The sequence below is a fragment of the Dendropsophus ebraccatus genome, unplaced genomic scaffold (assembly GCF_027789765.1).
Source record: "Dendropsophus ebraccatus isolate aDenEbr1 unplaced genomic scaffold, aDenEbr1.pat pat_scaffold_460_ctg1, whole genome shotgun sequence".
NCBI lineage: Eukaryota > Metazoa > Chordata > Amphibia > Anura > Hylidae > Dendropsophus > Dendropsophus ebraccatus.
The window spans coordinates 108,017-123,675 of record NW_027210066.1 but is presented as its reverse complement, the minus strand read 5'-3'; the positions used below and the strand labels follow the sequence as shown (position 1 = coordinate 123,675).

General features: G+C 45.0%; 6 non-coding genes and 4 pseudogenes across 6 annotated transcripts; all 10 read left to right on the top strand.

The window, feature by feature from the left end:
- The first annotated feature begins 328 nt into the window (after positions 1 to 328).
- LOC138776600 (U2 spliceosomal RNA) lies at positions 329 to 519 on the top strand. The gene has a single exon (XR_011360747.1). It is a non-coding gene; the product is annotated as a U2 spliceosomal RNA (small nuclear RNA).
- A 962-nt stretch (positions 520 to 1,481) lies between these two features.
- On the top strand, positions 1,482 to 1,672 carry LOC138776599 (U2 spliceosomal RNA). The gene has a single exon (XR_011360746.1). It is a non-coding gene; the product is annotated as a U2 spliceosomal RNA (small nuclear RNA).
- Positions 1,673 to 2,634: 962 nt separating this feature from the next.
- LOC138776598 (U2 spliceosomal RNA) lies at positions 2,635 to 2,825 on the top strand. Its single transcript, XR_011360745.1, has one exon. It is a non-coding gene; the product is annotated as a U2 spliceosomal RNA (small nuclear RNA).
- Positions 2,826 to 3,795: 970 nt separating this feature from the next.
- LOC138776682 (U2 spliceosomal RNA) lies at positions 3,796 to 3,986 on the top strand. Its single transcript, XR_011360800.1, has one exon. It is a non-coding gene; the product is annotated as a U2 spliceosomal RNA (small nuclear RNA).
- A 958-nt stretch (positions 3,987 to 4,944) lies between these two features.
- On the top strand, positions 4,945 to 5,033 carry LOC138776629 (U2 spliceosomal RNA; annotated as a pseudogene).
- Positions 5,034 to 10,095: 5,062 nt separating this feature from the next.
- LOC138776616 (U2 spliceosomal RNA) lies at positions 10,096 to 10,266 on the top strand (annotated as a pseudogene).
- Positions 10,267 to 11,224: 958 nt separating this feature from the next.
- LOC138776681 (U2 spliceosomal RNA) lies at positions 11,225 to 11,415 on the top strand. The gene has a single exon (XR_011360799.1). It is a non-coding gene; the product is annotated as a U2 spliceosomal RNA (small nuclear RNA).
- A 966-nt stretch (positions 11,416 to 12,381) lies between these two features.
- LOC138776628 (U2 spliceosomal RNA) lies at positions 12,382 to 12,520 on the top strand (annotated as a pseudogene).
- A 1,378-nt stretch (positions 12,521 to 13,898) lies between these two features.
- Positions 13,899 to 14,129, top strand: LOC138776614 (U2 spliceosomal RNA; annotated as a pseudogene).
- A 958-nt stretch (positions 14,130 to 15,087) lies between these two features.
- On the top strand, positions 15,088 to 15,278 carry LOC138776680 (U2 spliceosomal RNA). Its single transcript, XR_011360798.1, has one exon. It is a non-coding gene; the product is annotated as a U2 spliceosomal RNA (small nuclear RNA).
- The last annotated feature ends 381 nt before the right edge of the window (positions 15,279 to 15,659 follow it).

Sequence of the window (15,659 nt, the reverse complement as noted above, 5' to 3'; positions counted from 1 at the left end):
CAGCCAGCCAGCTACAGAGACAGCCAGCCAAAGAGCTAGCTGCATGTCATGTATGCCAGACAGAGACGGAGACAGAGACAGAGACGTGTATGTCTGCCATCCATCAGGTGGAAGCAGACGCAGTGTGATTGGGGGGTGGAGCTATTCAGATTTGAGAGCAGAAAGGAAGACAGAGGCAGTGCTAGGCAATAGGAGATGCAGTGTGAAAGCACGTCCGGTCCGCCATCTGAGAGGGTGGAGCGCATAATAGGGTATGTATGTCTGGCTTCGCCTTAACAAGAAGGACGTGGTGTCCGAGAAGGGGAGTTTTCGGGAAACCGTTGTGGCCATCGCTTCTCGGCCTTTTGGCTAAGATCAAGTGTAGTATCTGTTCTTATCAGTTTAATATCTGATACGTCCCCTATCTGGGGACCATATATTAAATGGATTTTTAGAACAGGGAGATGGAAAAAGAGCTTGCTCTGTCCTCTCCAGGCATTGACCTGGTATTGCAGTGCCTCCAGGTTCAGTGCACCCCCTAATGAGTTTGCAAAAAACAGAGCAAAAGAATGAAGAAGGAAACAAGCCGGCTGCACCTGAAACTACTGTTTTGCAAGAAACATCCCTCGAGTGTGTTGTGCGCAGGTGGACCGACCCCGAAAAATTAGCCCGAGTGTGGCTACGAAAAGTTTGTTTGTCCAAGACTTGCTGGCCTCTGTTGCCATGGCAACCAACTGGCAGAGTTGTTTACAACTTGGCTGCCGGGCCAGTGCTGGTGATGTCATCGCGGGACGTGATGTCATCAAGGCTTTGCTGCTATACACAGCTGCCAGCACAACAAGCAGCTCAGTTGCAGCCGGTCAAGCGACCGAGCAGGTAGGTGGAAAGGTAGGTGCAGTTTATTAAACCGTTTCCTTTGGATTTGATTTCCTGGTGGCCGGCCGATGTATCCTGCTGATGCTGCCTGCCTACGGCTCCAGCTGGGAGAATTCACCCTCCATGTTCTTTGATAGATAGATTAGATACATTAGATAGAATAGATAGGATAGATAGGATAGATTAGATAGATAGATAGATAGATAGATAGATAGATAGATAGATAGATAGATAGGTAGGTAGGTAGGTAGGTAGGTACTAATAATAAGCTAGCCAGCTAGGCAGCCAGCCACAGAGACAGCCAGCCAGCTACAGAGACAGCCAGCCAAAGAGCTAGCTGCATGTCATGTATGCCAGACAGAGACGGAGACAGAGACAGAGACGTGTATGTCTGCCATCCATCAGGTGGAAGCAGACGCAGTGTGATTGGGGGGTGGAGCTATTCAGATTTGAGAGCAGAAAGGAAGACAGAGGCAGTGCTAGGCAATAGGAGATGCAGTGTGAAAGCACGTCCGGTCCGCCATCTGAGAGGGTGGAGCGCATAATAGGGTATGTATGTCTGGCTTCGCCTTAACAAGAAGGACGTGGTGTCCGAGAAGGGGAGTTTTCGGGAAACCGTTGTGGCCATCGCTTCTCGGCCTTTTGGCTAAGATCAAGTGTAGTATCTGTTCTTATCAGTTTAATATCTGATACGTCCCCTATCTGGGGACCATATATTAAATGGATTTTTAGAACAGGGAGATGGAAAAAGAGCTTGCTCTGTCCTCTCCAGGCATTGACCTGGTATTGCAGTGCCTCCAGGTTCAGTGCACCCCCTAATGAGTTTGCAAAAAACAGAGCAAAAGAATGAAGAAGGAAACAAGCCGGCTGCACCTGAAACTACTGTTTTGCAAGAAACATCCCTCGAGTGTGTTGTGCGCAGGTGGACCGACCCCGAAAAATTAGCCCGAGTGTGGCTACGAAAAGTTTGTTTGTCCAAGACTTGCTGGCCTCTGTTGCCATGGCAACCAACTGGCAGAGTTGTTTACAACTTGGCTGCCGGGCCAGTGCTGGTGATGTCATCGCGGGACGTGATGTCATCAAGGCTTTGCTGCTATACACAGCTGCCAGCACAACAAGCAGCTCAGTTGCAGCCGGTCAAGCGACCGAGCAGGTAGGTGGAAAGGTAGGTGCAGTTTATTAAACCGTTTCCTTTGGATTTGATTTCCTGGTGGCCGGCCGATGTATCCTGCTGATGCTGCCTGCCTACGGCTCCAGCTGGGAGAATTCACCCTCCATGTTCTTTGATAGATAGATTAGATACATTAGATAGAATAGATAGGATAGATAGGATAGATTAGATAGATAGATAGATAGATAGATAGATAGATAGATAGATAGATAGATAGGTAGGTAGGTAGGTAGGTAGGTACTAATAATAAGCTAGCCAGCTAGGCAGCCAGCCACAGAGACAGCCAGCCAGCTACAGAGACAGCCAGCCAAAGAGCTAGCTGCATGTCATGTATGCCAGACAGAGACGGAGACAGAGACAGAGACGTGTATGTCTGCCATCCATCAGGTGGAAGCAGACGCAGTGTGATTGGGGGGTGGAGCTATTCAGATTTGAGAGCAGAAAGGAAGACAGAGGCAGTGCTAGGCAATAGGAGATGCAGTGTGAAAGCACGTCCGGTCCGCCATCTGAGAGGGTGGAGCGCATAATAGGGTATGTATGTCTGGCTTCGCCTTAACAAGAAGGACGTGGTGTCCGAGAAGGGGAGTTTTCGGGAAACCGTTGTGGCCATCGCTTCTCGGCCTTTTGGCTAAGATCAAGTGTAGTATCTGTTCTTATCAGTTTAATATCTGATACGTCCCCTATCTGGGGACCATATATTAAATGGATTTTTAGAACAGGGAGATGGAAAAAGAGCTTGCTCTGTCCTCTCCAGGCATTGACCTGGTATTGCAGTGCCTCCAGGTTCAGTGCACCCCCTAATGAGTTTGCAAAAAACAGAGCAAAAGAATGAAGAAGGAAACAAGCCGGCTGCACCTGAAACTACTGTTTTGCAAGAAACATCCCTCGAGTGTGTTGTGCGCAGGTGGACCGACCCCGAAAAATTAGCCCGAGTGTGGCTACGAAAAGTTTGTTTGTCCAAGACTTGCTGGCCTCTGTTGCCATGGCAACCAACTGGCAGAGTTGTTTACAACTTGGCTGCCGGGCCAGTGCTGGTGATGTCATCGCGGGACGTGATGTCATCAAGGCTTTGCTGCTATACACAGCTGCCAGCACAACAAGCAGCTCAGTTGCAGCCGGTCAAGCGACCGAGCAGGTAGGTGGAAAGGTAGGTGCAGTTTATTAAACCGTTTCCTTTGGATTTGATTTCCTGGTGGCCGGCCGATGTATCCTGCTGATGCTGCCTGCCTACGGCTCCAGCTGGGAGAATTCACCCTCCATGTTCTTTGATAGATAGATTAGATACATTAGATAGAATAGATAGGATAGATAGGATAGATTAGATAGATAGATAGATAGATAGATAGATAGATAGATAGATAGATAGATAGATAGGTAGGTAGGTAGGTAGGTAGGTAGGTACTAATAATAAGCTAGCCAGCTAGGCAGCCAGCCACAGAGACAGCCAGCCAGCTACAGAGACAGCCAGCCAAAGAGCTAGCTGCATGTCATGTATGCCAGACAGAGACGGAGACAGAGACAGAGACGTGTATGTCTGCCATCCATCAGGTGGAAGCAGACGCAGTGTGATTGGGGGGTGGAGCTATTCAGATTTGAGAGCAGAAAGGAAGACAGAGGCAGTGCTAGGCAATAGGAGATGCAGTGTGAAAGCACGTCCGGTCCGCCATCTGAGAGGGTGGAGCGCATAATAGGGTATGTATGTCTGGCTTCGCCTTAACAAGAAGGACGTGGTGTCCGAGAAGGGGAGTTTTCGGGAAACCGTTGTGGCCATCGCTTCTCGGCCTTTTGGCTAAGATCAAGTGTAGTATCTGTTCTTATCAGTTTAATATCTGATACGTCCCCTATCTGGGGACCATATATTAAATGGATTTTTAGAACAGGGAGATGGAAAAAGAGCTTGCTCTGTCCTCTCCAGGCATTGACCTGGTATTGCAGTGCCTCCAGGTTCAGTGCACCCCCTAATGAGTTTGCAAAAAACAGAGCAAAAGAATGAAGAAGGAAACAAGCCGGCTGCACCTGAAACTACTGTTTTGCAAGAAACATCCCTCGAGTGTGTTGTGCGCAGGTGGACCGACCCCGAAAAATTAGCCCGAGTGTGGCTACGAAAAGTTTGTTTGTCCAAGACTTGCTGGCCTCTGTTGCCATGGCAACCAACTGGCAGAGTTGTTTACAACTTGGCTGCCGGGCCAGTGCTGGTGATGTCATCGCGGGACGTGATGTCATCAAGGCTTTGCTGCTATACACAGCTGCCAGCACAACAAGCAGCTCAGTTGCAGCCGGTCAAGCGACCGAGCAGGTAGGTGGAAAGGTAGGTGCAGTTTATTAAACCGTTTCCTTTGGATTTGATTTCCTGGTGGCCGGCCGATGTATCCTGCTGATGCTGCCTGCCTACGGCTCCAGCTGGGAGAATTCACCCTCCATGTTCTTTGATAGATAGATTAGATACATTAGATAGAATAGATAGGATAGATAGGATAGATTAGATAGATAGATAGATAGATAGATAGATAGATAGATAGATAGATAGATAGGTAGGTAGGTAGGTAGGTACTAATAATAAGCTAGCCAGCTAGGCAGCCAGCCACAGAGACAGCCAGCCAGCTACAGAGACAGCCAGCCAAAGAGCTAGCTGCATGTCATGTATGCCAGACAGAGACGGAGACAGAGACAGAGACGTGTATGTCTGCCATCCATCAGGTGGAAGCAGACGCAGTGTGATTGGGGGGTGGAGCTATTCAGATTTGAGAGCAGAAAGGAAGACAGAGGCAGTGCTAGGCAATAGGAGATGCAGTGTGAAAGCACGTCCGGTCCGCCATCTGAGAGGGTGGAGCGCATAATAGGGTATGTATGTCTGGCTTCGCCTTAACAAGAAGGACGTGGTGTCCGAGAAGGGGAGTTTTCGGGAAACCGTTGTGGCCATCGCTTCTCGGCCTTTTGGCTAAGATCAAGTGTAGTACCTGTTGCTGCATTTGGTCTGGTCGGAAGGGGTGGTGATCGGGGTCCTCCTTGTGGGGACCCTGGGTTGTTGCTGAGTGGCGATAGTGGGTACGCTTCGGTGGATCCTACTGGAATTGCGAAGATGTCTCGTGGCATTGACGATACGGTACGGCTGAAGGTCGGGACCGAATATCTTAAAGAAATCGGACTGGATGAGATCGTGGTGGAGGTGTTGCAGAAGCTTCGATATGTCCAGGTAAATGATGTGTTGGGGCTACAGGATTTCCCTAAGAAAGGGATTTATGATATCACTTTCTTTGAATCGAGGTTATGTCAGAGAGTGTACATGGATTTAAAGAAAATGAAAGAAGAAGGGAAGCTGGAGATTTTGGAGAAAATGCAAGTAGAGCCCCTTTATATGGAAAAGAAAAAGGCTGTTGTTGTTCATATGTACAATCCTAAAGTGGCAGATAGTGTGGTGACTGCTTTTTTGTTCCGCTATTGTGAGACTGTGGAGTTCGTTGGAAGGCTGAGAAACAGACACAATTATTTGAATGGGAAGAGAAAATATTTGGTGTCCTTTAAAATGGATGGAGCTGAACTTGGAGGATATAAAGCTATACCAGCGGTTTTCTCAATTGGAGGGGAAAGGGGGTTTTGTTTTTTTGAAGGTCAACTTGAGTATTGTAGGCATTGTGGGTCCTATGGCCACGTACAGGCTAACTGTCCGGAGGAGGACGAAATTTGTAAAAATTGTGGTCAGGCTGGCCATAATGCAAGGGTGTGTGAGGAGAAAAAAAAGTGTGACATTTGTGGTAGTGAGAGCCATTTGGCTAAGAGTTGTAACCTATGGAAAAATAAGCCTAAAAGCTACGCTGAAGTGGCGGCAGGAACAAGATACCATCCAAGAGGGAGACAAAGATTTGTAGAGGAAGATAAACCGGTGGAAGAGTGTTCTAAGAGCTCTAGTGAGGTAACCAAAAAAATGGCGGGAAAAGAGGAAGTACAGAGTAAGCCACAAAAGAAGCATGGTGGCATGAGTGTGATAGTTAAAAATGTAAGTGTCCAGGGAAAAGAGGAGGTGAAAGTGACTGAAGGTGATCCTGGTGAAAATGGAGAGAGAGTGGAGATGCAAAGTTCTCAGAGTGGTGTGAGTGGTGAACATAAAGTGGGAACAATGGAGACAGTGTTTGGTGATGTTTTCGTGGTTGGAGCAGCAGGTGCAGATGATTGTCCTAATCCCACAGTGGGGCAGGGGGAGGAGATGGAATGCCAGGAGGAGGAGATGGATTCAGATGCTTCTATAACACCAGGGCAGCAGGTGAAAAGTGTTAGCGAGGAGGAGGTGGATATGGATGATGAGGATGATAATGGTGATGAAGATGAAGATGATGAGTGTGATGAAAACTTAATTTCAAGGGTAAAAAGATGCAAAATGGAGAAAAGGAAGTTGGGTGGTAGGGGGGAGTTGGCTACTTCTGCATCACCTCGCAATGACAGGGACTCTCAGGTGGAGTCGCCTGATGTTTTAAGTAGGAGAGTGGGCAGCCAGAGAGAGAGTCCATGATGGGTGTGAAAATAAGTCATATACTCTTTTTTGTTATAATGAGTGTGATTTTAGCATCTCTGAATGTGCGGGGGATTGGCTCTGCAGTGAGGAGAGCGGCAGTTTTGGAACAATTGAAGGCTGTGCGTGCTGATATTATTTGCCTACAGGAATGTGCAATAAGGTCACCACCTCATGAGGATGAATGGGAAATGGGAGAGTCTTTTTGGTCTGTATGTACTGATAACAAGAATGAGGGGATTGGGATTTTATTGATGAATAGAAATTTTACTGTATTAGAACATAAAATTATTGTACCTGGGAGGTTTATGATTTTAAACCTGGAGTTTTTAGGTCAAAGGATTAGAGTTTTTAATGTTTATGCTCCAGCAGATAAACAGGACCGTTTTGTATTTTTTGAGACACTCAAGGTTTTTATGCCAGGTAGAGATTTTAATGTGATTGCTGGTGATTTTAATTGTATCAGGACGGTTGAAGACCGTGAGAGCTCCGCTGAAGCTAAGTTGGATACCACTTCCAAGATTCTTAATGCAATGGTGCAGGACTTACATTATACTGATGCAGGTCTGATGGTTGGCACTGATGAGCGATTTACATACATATCTGATAGTGGCCGCTGGAGATCCCGCTTAGACTATGTTTTTGTGTCTGAGGGGGTGAAGGTAGCCCGGTGCAATCATATGATGACTAGTTTTTCGGATCATAAGATGGTTGTGACCGAGCTGAGCATCACAGAGTCCATTGTTTTTGGCAGAGGACTCTGGAAGTTGAATGTAAGTTTGTTGCAGGAGGAGGAAGTGGTAAATGGTTTTAAAAAAGTGTTTTCTTATTGTGTTTTAAGGCAGAAATCTTTTAATAATCTTTTAGATTGGTGGGATTGGAGTAAGGAGAAGTTTGGAGTTTTTTTTAAAGATTTTTGTCTTAGAAAAGCACAGGAAAGAAAGAGAGAAGATGCTGCCCTGGTTAGTAAACTGGAGACTTTGCATAAATTCAAGAGAGTTGGAATTGATGTGGATAAAGAGATATTAGAAGTTAAAGAAGAAATTAAAAAATCCCTTCAAGAGAAAGGCAAGAGTATTGTGTATCGAGCGAAAGTCCAGCATTTAGAAGAGAATGAGCAGTGTACCAGGTATTTTTTTAAGAAGTGTTTTAAACCTAAGGGTTTTTTTAAATCTGTGTTAACCCCTGATGGTGAGGTAACTGGTGCTGCTATGGTGGAGGGAATTACCAGTTTTTATGAAACACTTTTTAATAATGCGAGCAAAGCTAGTGATGCGGAGATCTCTGAGTATTGTGATGTTTTATCAAATAATATCCCTGAGGAAAGAGGTGGTTTTTTAACGGACGATATAAGCATGAGTGAGATTGAATGTGCTGTAAAGTGTATGGCGAAAAATAAGACCCCTGGATGTGATGGCTTCCCTGTAGAATTTTATTCGTCTTTTTGGTCCATTATTCATAAAGAATTTTGTCGGGTGGTGCAATATGTTTTTAATAATGGTGATTTTTCTAAATCAATGCGAAAAGGTGTGGTAACCCTGGTGTATAAAAAAGGAGATGAGAGAGACATTAGAAATTGGCGCCCGATTACGCTTTTAAATACAGATTACAAGATTATTGCAAAGATTGTTGCCAAAAGGATGAATGATGTGATTGGTTTTATGGTGGGGGATTACCAGGTTTGTGCTGTACCAGGGAGGAGGATTTCTGATAATTTGATTCTTTTAAGGGATGTTATTTATTGTGCGAATTTTAATAAAACTTCAGTTTTTATTGAGAGCATTGACTTTGAGAAGGCATACGACAAAGTAGCTCACAGATTTATGTTTAGTGTATTGGAACATATGGGAATTCCTGTGAAACTTTTAGATGTTATAAAAGGGATGTACCAGGGGGCTAGTAGCCGAATTTTAGTCAATGGTCATTTAAGTTCTGAGTTTTATGTAAGGTCTGGTGTGAGACAAGGTTGCCCACTCTCCCCTATTTTATTTATTTGTGTTGTGGAGACTCTCCTTAAGTCTATACAGAAGGACAAACAAGTACGTGGGGCCTTTGTTCCTGGTGGTAATGGAGATTGTGTGAAGTCATTGAGCTACATGGATGATGTGGCTTTCATATGCAGATCCCAGGCTGAGTTAAATAGGGTTAATTTGCATATAAAGATTTTTTGTTGTATTGCTGGGATGTCTGTCAACTGGCAAAAATGTCAACTGTGTAATTTTGGAAAGCAAGAGAAGGTGGTGGTGGATGGAGTGGAGGAAAAGAATGATATTGAGATCTTAGGGATTATTTTTGAGAAAAATTTAAAAGGAAATCAAAATTATGCTAATTTGGAGAAGAAAATGGATCAGAAATTGAACTTTTGGAAACTGAGGACTTTGTCTTTAAAAGGAAAGATTTTAATTATTAAAGCCGTTATTTTACCCCTGCTTTTATATACAACCGTGATTTTTCCCCCTGGAGAGTTATGGATTAGACGGATTACAAGAAAACTTTTTGTGTTTTTCTGGGGATCAAAGATGGAGAAAATGAAAAGGACAATTGTAATGAGCAAAACAACAAATGGAGGATATGGTTTTCCCAACATTAGAATTTTTTTAAAGTTACATTATTTTTTAACTATTTATAAGATTTCTAAGTGCAATAATAAGACTGCGGCTATGTGCAATTATTTGGCAGGATGGCTTTTCGCTAAATGGAGCTGGTGTGAAAGGGACCTGAGAAAACCAATAGCTTTTGTGATTCCCTCGTTTTATATGGTGCTTAGGTCCTTTTATGATCAAAATGGTTTGGGCTCCATTAGGAAAACTGAAAAAAAAGAAATTATGCAGTATATACAAAAGGAGGAGTTGATGGGTGATGTGCCATTCTGCAATAATGTGCAATCAAAGAGAATATGGGAATGTTTTGAACTATTAGGTGTATCAAATCGGCAGAAAGACATAACATGGCTTTCTATACACGGATCCCTGCCAACCAGAGCCTTTATGAAAAGGAGAGGCATAGGCGTGAGCGAAACATGTCCGAGAGAGGGTTGCAGAGGTGTGGAAGATATAAGTCATATTTATTGGAATTGTTTTTTTGCTGGAGCTTTTATTGTTCTTTTAAAGGATCTTCTCCATACATTGACTGGTTTTAATGGTTTTAATTTCGAAAAGATTTTAATTGGTCAAGATTTTAAATCTGAAAGTTGTTCCCGTGCCTCGTGGATTCTTTTTTGCATATTTAAAGAAGTTCTGTGGGACGCAAGAAATTTACTGGTTTTTAAACAAGTTTCTCTCACTCCTAAGGAATGTTGCAAGGTTTTTATGGCAAGATTGTTTGATGTGTATTTATTCGATAAAAAGAAGATGGGAGAAGAAAAAGCAGAACAGACATGGAGATTTACACAATGGAAGCAATACTGTAAGTAGTTAAAGTGGGTTTTTTTTGGAGTTTTTAGGGTTTTTTTCCGAATGATGTTTTTAAGATCTTGCATTATATTGAGTCACTACCAGCAGTGAACTGACTGAGATGTAAGATTTCTGACTGAGGAAAAAAAAAAAAAAAAAAAAAAAAAAAAAAAAAAAAAAAAAAAAAAAAATCTGTTCTTATCAGTTTAATATCTGATACGTCCCCTATCTGGGGACCATATATTAAATGGATTTTTAGAACAGGGAGATGGAAAAAGAGCTTGCTCTGTCCTCTCCAGGCATTGACCTGGTATTGCAGTGCCTCCAGGTTCAGTGCACCCCCTAATGAGTTTGCAAAAAACAGAGCAAAAGAATGAAGAAGGAAACAAGCCGGCTGCACCTGAAACTACTGTTTTGCAAGAAACATCCCTCGAGTGTGTTGTGCGCAGGTGGACCGACCCCGAAAAATTAGCCCGAGTGTGGCTACGAAAAGTTTGTTTGTCCAAGACTTGCTGGCCTCTGTTGCCATGGCAACCAACTGGCAGAGTTGTTTACAACTTGGCTGCCGGGCCAGTGCTGGTGATGTCATCGCGGGACGTGATGTCATCAAGGCTTTGCTGCTATACACAGCTGCCAGCACAACAAGCAGCTCAGTTGCAGCCGGTCAAGCGACCGAGCAGGTAGGTGGAAAGGTAGGTGCAGTTTATTAAACCGTTTCCTTTGGATTTGATTTCCTGGTGGCCGGCCGATGTATCCTGCTGATGCTGCCTGCCTACGGCTCCAGCTGGGAGAATTCACCCTCCATGTTCTTTGATAGATAGATTAGATACATTAGATAGAATAGATAGGATAGATAGGATAGATTAGATAGATAGATAGATAGATAGATAGATAGATAGATAGATAGATAGATAGGTAGGTAGGTAGGTAGGTACTAATAATAAGCTAGCCAGCTAGGCAGCCAGCCACAGAGACAGCCAGCCAGCTACAGAGACAGCCAGCCAAAGAGCTAGCTGCATGTCATGTATGCCAGACAGAGACGGAGACAGAGACAGAGACGTGTATGTCTGCCATCCATCAGGTGGAAGCAGACGCAGTGTGATTGGGGGGTGGAGCTATTCAGATTTGAGAGCAGAAAGGAAGACAGAGGCAGTGCTAGGCAATAGGAGATGCAGTGTGAAAGCACGTCCGGTCCGCCATCTGAGAGGGTGGAGCGCATAATAGGGTATGTATGTCTGGCTTCGCCTTAACAAGAAGGACGTGGTGTCCGAGAAGGGGAGTTTTCGGGAAACCGTTGTGGCCATCGCTTCTCGGCCTTTTGGCTAAGATCAAGTGTAGTATCTGTTCTTATCAGTTTAATATCTGATACGTCCCCTATCTGGGGACCATATATTAAATGGATTTTTAGAACAGGGAGATGGAAAAAGAGCTTGCTCTGTCCTCTCCAGGCATTGACCTGGTATTGCAGTGCCTCCAGGTTCAGTGCACCCCCTAATGAGTTTGCAAAAAACAGAGCAAAAGAATGAAGAAGGAAACAAGCCGGCTGCACCTGAAACTACTGTTTTGCAAGAAACATCCCTCGAGTGTGTTGTGCGCAGGTGGACCGACCCCGAAAAATTAGCCCGAGTGTGGCTACGAAAAGTTTGTTTGTCCAAGACTTGCTGGCCTCTGTTGCCATGGCAACCAACTGGCAGAGTTGTTTACAACTTGGCTGCCGGGCCAGTGCTGGTGATGTCATCGCGGGACGTGATGTCATCAAGGCTTTGCTGCTATACACAGCTGCCAGCACAACAAGCAGCTCAGTTGCAGCCGGTCAAGCGACCGAGCAGGTAGGTGGAAAGGTAGGTGCAGTTTATTAAACCGTTTCCTTTGGATTTGATTTCCTGGTGGCCGGCCGATGTATCCTGCTGATGCTGCCTGCCTACGGCTCCAGCTGGGAGAATTCACCCTCCATGTTCTTTGATAGATAGATTAGATACATTAGATAGAATAGATAGGATAGATAGGATAGATTAGATAGATAGATAGATAGATAGATAGATAGATAGATAGATAGATAGATAGGTAGGTAGGTAGGTAGGTAGGTAGGTACTAATAATAAGCTAGCCAGCTAGGCAGCCAGCCACAGAGACAGCCAGCCAGCTACAGAGACAGCCAGCCAAAGAGCTAGCTGCATGTCATGTATGCCAGACAGAGACGGAGACAGAGACAGAGACGTGTATGTCTGCCATCCATCAGGTGGAAGCAGACGCAGTGTGATTGGGGGGTGGAGCTATTCAGATTTGAGAGCAGAAAGGAAGACAGAGGCAGTGCTAGGCAATAGGAGATGCAGTGTGAAAGCACGTCCGGTCCGCCATCTGAGAGGGTGGAGCGCATAATAGGGTATGTATGTCTGGCTTCGCCTTAACAAGAAGGACGTGGTGTCCGAGAAGGGGAGTTTTCGGGAAACCGTTGTGGCCATCGCTTCTCGGCCTTTTGGCTAAGATCAAGTGTAGTATCTACAGGAGATCTGGTCAGAAGGTGCCTGGGGTACCCGACCTGTCGGCCTTGGAGGATTACCTCCTTGTTGCTATTGGCAGGCGGCTTAGTCCCCAGGCAACGGGAAGCGATCACACCTACCTGCATCCGCAGGGGAGGTGCACCGGTTTGGTTAGTGTTTGGAGAAGACCCCGTTTTTGAAGATGGAAGCAACTAATGAAGATGGAACTACAGCGGAGGAGGTCCCAGCTTATGCGAAAATAAGAAATGGGATTCGTTTTACGTTGAGAGACCCCAGGAAGAAGGAATTGGGCCTAGTCTTTCTGGTTGAAGAAGTTTTCTTCAAGTTGCTGGGGCTACAGCGGAGCCAAATCCTGGCTCTTTTGGAATTCCCAAGGCGAGGTGTATACGATTTGGTTCTGAGTTCGGAAGAGGATCATAGCAATCTCCTGGGTAAGATGGAAAGTGTTAAGAGTAGTGCTGTACTTAATGGTATTGATGTCACTTCTCATTTTCCGAGGCGAGAAAGAATGGTAACTATAAGAATGTATAGCCCTTACGTGACGGAGGAGGAGATCTCGGCTTTCTTGGCAGAATATTGTGAGGAAGTAACCGCGAAAGGGAAGGTCCTTAACCAGTTCGGGTTGTGGACTATGAAGTGGAGATTCTTTGCAAAATTTAAAGTATTGGAAAATGAGAAGGTATATGTCCCTCCAGCACGGTTTAAGATCGGCTCTGTCAACGGAGACCTGTTTTTTTCGGGAATGGAGTTGTTTTGTAGGAAATGTAAACAATACGGGCATACAAAGGAAAGTTGTTCAGTTCCCTGGTGTTCAAAATGTCAAAAAGAGGGACATTCAGCTGAATCGTGTGATCAGAAAAAAACCTGTCACCAATGTGGAAGCACAGATCACTTGTATGCGTCCTGTCCCGCTAAAAAGAAGCGGGAGAGGGAGAAAGAGGATGTGCAGGAAGCTGCTGGAGGCGCTGGTTGCGGCCCGCAGGAGGAAGCGGAAGGGCTGGTGATTCAGAGAGGCCCAAGGATCAGAGGGAAGAAAGTAAAATTTCTTTCGGAAGAAGAAAAAAAGGACTATGATACTATTCCAAAAGAGATTTGGGAGGAGATTGAAAATTTAGAGGGGAAACATATCCCTCTGAGTATATTGCATAAGAAAGTATTGGAGCATATGGAAAAATATGGACCAAGGTTTTTTGAGACTTACAAGATACCAGTAAACGTGGTTAAGAGGATTCGGGAGTCAGGAACCAAATCAGATACAATGTTGCAAATATTGGCTTATTTTGGTATGAAAGCAGGTATGAGACTTTGAAATTTAAGTTTGTTTTTTTCTTGTGTTATTTAGGTTGCTTTATGAAGTGGAGTGGTTTTGTTTTCGTTTTGTATTATGATTTATTAGATATATAGATTAAATTGGATATGACCATGATGATGAGATGGTTGGAGTATTGAGGAAGGTATGAGCAGTTTACTGTTTATATCGTTTTTAACCATTCTGAATGGTTTTAAAAAAAAAAAAAAAAAAAAAAAAAAAAAAAAAAAAAAAAAAAAAAAAAATCTGTTCTTATCAGTTTAATATCTGATACGTCCCCTATCTGGGGACCATATATTAAATGGATTTTTAGAACAGGGAGATGGAAAAAGAGCTTGCTCTGTCCTCTCCAGGCATTGACCTGGTATTGCAGTGCCTCCAGGTTCAGTGCACCCCCTAATGAGTTTGCAAAAAACAGAGCAAAAGAATGAAGAAGGAAACAAGCCGGCTGCACCTGAAACTACTGTTTTGCAAGAAACATCCCTCGAGTGTGTTGTGCGCAGGTGGACCGACCCCGAAAAATTAGCCCGAGTGTGGCTACGAAAAGTTTGTTTGTCCAAGACTTGCTGGCCTCTGTTGCCATGGCAACCAACTGGCAGAGTTGTTTACAACTTGGCTGCCGGGCCAGTGCTGGTGATGTCATCGCGGGACGTGATGTCATCAAGGCTTTGCTGCTATACACAGCTGCCAGCACAACAAGCAGCTCAGTTGCAGCCGGTCAAGCGACCGAGCAGGTAGGTGGAAAGGTAGGTGCAGTTTATTAAACCGTTTCCTTTGGATTTGATTTCCTGGTGGCCGGCCGATGTATCCTGCTGATGCTGCCTGCCTACGGCTCCAGCTGGGAGAATTCACCCTCCATGTTCTTTGATAGATAGATTAGATACATTAGATAGAATAGATAGGATAGAGAGGATAGATTAGATAGATAGATAGATAGATAGATAGATAGATAGATAGATAGATAGGTAGGTAGGTAGGTAGGTAGGTACTAATAATAAGCTAGCCAGCTAGGCAGCCAGCCACAGAGACAGCCAGCCAGCTACAGAGACAGCCAGCCAAAGAGCTAGCTGCATGTCATGTATGCCAGACAGAGACGGAGACAGAGACAGAGACGTGTATGTCTGCCATCCATCAGGTGGAAGCAGACGCAGTGTGATTGGGGGGTGGAGCTATTCAGATTTGAGAGCAGAAAGGAAGACAGAGGCAGTGCTAGGCAATAGGAGATGCAGTGTGAAAGCACGTCCGGTCCGCCATCTGAGAGGGTGGAGCGCATAATAGGGTATGTATGTCTGGCTTCGCCTTAACAAGAAGGACGTGGTGTCCGAGAAGGGGAGTTTTCGGGAAACCGTTGTGGCCATCGCTTCTCGGCCTTTTGGCTAAGATCAAGTGTAGTATCTGTTCTTATCAGTTTAATATCTGATACGTCCCCTATCTGGGGACCATATATTAAATGGATTTTTAGAACAGGGAGATGGAAAAAGAGCTTGCTCTGTCCTCTCCAGGCATTGACCTGGTATTGCAGTGCCTCCAGGTTCAGTGCACCCCCTAATGAGTTTGCAAAAAACAGAGCAAAAGAATGAAGAAGGAAACAAGCCGGCTGCACCTGAAACTACTGTTTTGCAAGAAACATCCCTCGAGTGTGTTGTGCGCAGGTGGACCGACCCCGAAAAATTAGCCCGAGTGTGGCTACGAAAAGTTTGTTTGTCCAAGACTTGCTGGCCTCTGTTGCCATGGCAACCAACTGGCAGAGTTGTTTACAACTTGGCTGCCGGGCCAGTGCTGGTGATGTCATCGCGGGACGTGATGTCATCAAGGCTTTGCTGCTATACACAGCTGCCAGCACAACAAGCAGCTCAGTTGCAGCCGGTCAAGCGACCGAGCAGGTAGGTGGAAAGGTAGGTGCAGTTTATTAAACCGTTTCCTTTGGA